Source organism: Rhipicephalus sanguineus, chromosome 7, assembly GCF_013339695.2.
Source record: "Rhipicephalus sanguineus isolate Rsan-2018 chromosome 7, BIME_Rsan_1.4, whole genome shotgun sequence".
NCBI lineage: Eukaryota > Metazoa > Arthropoda > Arachnida > Ixodida > Ixodidae > Rhipicephalus > Rhipicephalus sanguineus.
The window spans coordinates 96,042,112-96,046,508 of record NC_051182.1 but is presented as its reverse complement, the minus strand read 5'-3'; the positions used below and the strand labels follow the sequence as shown (position 1 = coordinate 96,046,508).

The 4,397-nt window shown below is 48.0% G+C and overlaps 1 long non-coding RNA gene across 2 annotated transcripts; it reads left to right on the top strand.

Moving 5' to 3' along the window:
- Window positions 1-363: 363 nt before the first annotated feature.
- Window positions 364-4,145, top strand: LOC125759207 (uncharacterized). Of its 2 annotated transcripts, none has more exons than XR_007416740.1 (3): window positions 364-392; window positions 3,433-3,514; window positions 4,104-4,145. It is a non-coding gene; the product is annotated as an uncharacterized LOC125759207 (long non-coding RNA). The 2 variants fall into 2 exon arrangements; XR_007416739.1 differs by lacking the exon at window positions 4,104-4,145 and adding an exon at window positions 3,580-3,606.
- Window positions 4,146-4,397: the final 252 nt, after the last annotated feature.

The window sequence follows — 4,397 nt, the reverse complement described above, 5'->3', positions numbered from 1 at the left end:
CTCCTAGGCTTTGCACAGCTTGAGGTGTATGCCGGGAAGAGCATTCGAATGCGAGGCGGTTGGTGCGGTTGTTGAAGTCGCGTTGGTTCAGTGCTGCTCTTTGTTTCATCGATTTATCCAGGTTTTACACTCCGTTCTTTGTTGACGTGCGTGGTCTAATCGTGTTGTGTACGTGAGTGGCGTGTAACTAGTGATACAGCACGCAAGGACAGTCATTAACGTGCGCGATCCGCCGCAAATCAGCCACGAAGCATTGGAACGGGCACGTTCAGTGGGCTGCGCGGCCGTTGCGACGAGCTGCATTGCTGATTCTTCGCTTGAGACTGGCAATTGTCGAGCGGGTTGCATCCGTTCTTACGTTGCCCGAAGACAGTAGTAAATGTGATTTGCAGGTAAGCAATATTCTCTCTTCAGTACGTTATTTCCTTGTGTATATGTACTTATGTCGCGTGTTTACCTGAATTCATGCTCATGCTTACGCTACTGTACGACATGAGTCGTGTCATACTTTTATGTTTTAAATAAATCGTGTCATACTTTTATGTAATGCATTGTTATTGGCAGTATTTGCTCTGCGTTTGACATTACAAGATGAGTGTTTGGGCGTATATTATGAAACATCCGACTAAGATCATTCGTTATCATACACGTTTATGTGAGAAGAGATGAAGGACAGAAGTTTAACCCTTCTTGCTGTCGCCGTCTTGGTACCTTCAACACGCTCGATGAAGGCTGCAATCACGGTGTGAAATACTGTAGGCGGCATAAACAAAGTGCCCCAGATCAGCTTTGCCCAGACGAGCTCTGCGTGCGCAGTAACTCGCTCCTGTCAATGGCAGTCTGGGCTGTTTGTCATGTCCTTGTCACCGGTACATGATATTTCGTGGCGTCTATACATAACTTGCAAGTGACGTCAGTTCCTGTCTTCCGTCCGCCATCACCGAGCACATACGTCTCAGTGACCGCGCTGTGTTTACGTTCGTGCGCGAATCGTTCGGTGTAGTGTGTGTGTTTTGATTGTTTGCCTTGCGCTTATGACGAACGAGAATCGTTCAGGACATTATGCAGCCTGCAGTGTCGTCAGTGGTGTCGCACGTAATGGTTGAAACAACTTCGCACGAGTCACCTACAGCGGCGCTCTTGGCCGCCTGCATTTTGCGGCGCTCAAACTGCACACATTTCGTCGCTGATTGCTGCATAAATCCATAGCCCATTAACATGTTTGGCGCCCAGTTGGGGTTCGTTTCACCGAAGAGCTCAGAGGGCCTCCAGAAAACCAAGGCGTGGTCGCTGTGTTCAATTCGGTGCTTCACGTTTCGACAAAAATTGATCTGGCGCATAACTCCGTGGTAATACACTCGGCAAAAAGGTGAGGAGATTCGGAAGCATAACTTGCCTGTTATGAAGTGACGCCCGCACACAAACGTTGTGCAACGTCTGAGGTCCTTCCTGTTTACGCACGCATAAGCCATGTGCTCCGCTTCTCGGACAGCTCTTTCGTGCGGTCGCACGGGTTTGTGATCACGTTTGGCAAATAGTACGTCCCGCGTCTGGTCTTTTTTTTAATGATTTACACTTCTCGCGCAGCAGCCAAATATCGCACACATCGCCCATTGCGATGAGCAGCATTGACGAATAATGCGAGAGCCGCACAGCTTGAGTCGACGTCGTCTGCTGCCATGTGCTCCGTAATGGCGGCGCATGCCGCGAAATAGTATCGCAGAGTTCCGCGGTGTGACGTAGTTGCAAGTTATGTATACGCAACCTTTCGCCATGCTTCAAACTCGGCTGCGGTAGTTTTAGGTGGACGAGTGAGGGTTTAAGGCGGTAATGCGGGCTAGTTGGTTGTGATCACTGGTGTTCATTTCGGTAGCGCAAAGAAAATTAGACACATTAAAAAAAAAAAAAAAAGCCCTCGTAGAGTGATGTAGCGCGTCGCGCGTGTGCAACAGGTTTTTGTGTGTTTCCTTGCAGTAAAGTCAGTTGATCTCTAGCGCCCGTCCTGTCTACGTGTCCTCTCTTGTCTTTATAAATTGTTTTGCGCTACCGAAATGAATAAAGCTTTAAGTACACGAAAGACAATGAAATGGCGTTCAGAGTGCGTTTTAAGTGTAGTTTTAAGTGTCTTAAAGGAAATCACAGCATCCTTCCGTGTGTAGCTGAATGTAGCAAACCCGAGGCACTGAGCCGACCGAAGTAAACATTTAATACACACACACACACAAAAGGACGTTTATGACGTGAAAAAATAAATTGCTAAATCCAGTGCTTTGGCTGAGCACGTTTCAGGGGACACGCCATCGACTGGGGGAAGGCACGTGCTCGCGCTAGAGAAAAATGACTGTCACGACGTCTTTATCTCGAGTCGCTCTTGATACCGACTACTCCATGTGTGTGAGTGCGTACGTGTGTGTGTATGCGCTCGCGCGTGCGTGTGTGTGTGTGCTCGCGCGCGCGTGTGTGTGTTTGTGTGTGCTCGCGTGTGTGTGTTTGCGCTCGCGCGTGCGTGTGTGCTCGTGCGCATGTGTTTGCTCGCGTGTGTGCTCGTGCGCGTGTGTTTGCTCGCGTGTGTGCTCGTGCGCGCGTGTGTGTGTGCTCGCGCGTGCGTTTGTGTGTGCGCGCGCGCGTGTGTGCTCGCGCGTGCGCGTGTGCTCGTGCGCGTGTGCGTGTGTACTCACGTGTGTGTGTGTGTGTACTCACGTGTGTGTGTGTGTGTGCTCGCGTGTGTGTGTGCTCGCGCGTGTGTGCGTGTGTGTGTGCGCGCGTGTGTGTTTGCTCGCGTGTGTGCGTGCTCGCGCGTGCGTGTGTGCTCGTGCGCGTGTGTGCTCGCGTGTGTGCGCGCGCGTGCGTGTGTGTATGTGTGTGTGTGCGTGCGTGTGTGTGTGTGTGTGCTTTTTGCTTTAGTCGGCTCAGTGCCTCGGGTTTTCAACGTCACCACGTATCAACCCAACCAGACGGGCTTCCGTCAGACGTCAAACTTCTGCGTCTTGACCTAACTTGAAACCTTACCACAAATATATGCTGAAGTCATCTTCATTCCATAGTTGCACTCATACAGATCACAATGTACGGCATTCAAAATTCAGATAATTCATGCTCATACGCTGCTGTAAGAGTTGGGTCGAGTCAGAAAAATAAATTGTCATGCTTTTACGCATTGTTGCCGGCAGTATTTGCTCTGCGTCGCTCGATTACGTCTAACTGCTTCGCTATCAAAACGGGGCAGCTGAGAATATGTTACGCGATAAGCGATACGCTGTGGCTTAACTATTTTTCAGATAGCACGAATGCCAGCAATCGTGCGACGTAGGAGTTCAAAGGGGGATATGGTCAGTGCGCTTGATATGTCTTTCGATGTCCTTAGTTCCTTGGCGATAAAAATTTGTTCTCTGGCACTGAGATAACTTTTTTTGTGTTCTCGTTCTGTTCTAGGGTGCAAGCAACGTGTCATTGTGGTTAGAAAAAATGAATCAGTATACATGTGATTTAACTGTCAAAGCCGGAATGTTTAAAGGTACGTAGACAACACAAATGATTTTTCCCGCCATATTAAATGTGTTGCGTTGGAAATGTTTACAGCATACATCCCGCCCAAGGCATGCTGGATGATCTCCTATCAGGCAGCTTGGAAACTTCCAGACGCCGATATGCCTTACGTTCGGTGCAGCCGAGGTTATGAACTATCAAGTGGAATATGCCCCTTGAGGAAAACAATTAGGTACGAGCATATTGAAGCTCCACGTGAAATGCCAAGTATGGTCACTGAAAAATGTAAATTGCAATGTTTCTGTTTCTAATCACCTGCTGTCGTGTTTTCTGCTACTAAACTGTTACTTACATTATTGTATTGCTGACTCTTGTGCTAAACAGAAGTAAATTGCACTTGGGATTAACGTGCGTTTTCAAATAAGATTTTTGTTTTCCGATAAACGTATTGCACAGGATAGTAGATTTGAGGAACGCTTATGTATTGGTCAAGTAACACCCTTTGTTTTGGGGGGGGGGGGGTGGAGTATGTGTCACACATTACGTGCTATCGGCAGTTGTGTGCAAAGTGGCAGTAACCGTTGGAGTAGTGCAAAATAACGGTCCTCTTCATTTAGGATCGACTGTCCAGCGAGGAGATTGCGGAATCAGCAACTGATATATTGACTGATGAAACATGATGGTGCGTGCAGCAAGAGAGGGTTTGACTGCAGATCCTGACCACCTGCTCCTGTAAATTTGTACCAACCACAGGCGAAAATAAGAAGAAACGCTTTGAATACCTGCGGTCTTCTATCAGCGAGACAAGTCCCTGAAGCTATAAATCAATAAACTTTGATGTATTCTGCTTTGGAGGTATAAAGCAATCAAATATGAATTCTTTTCGAATGGTGCATGTTTTTTTTTCTTCA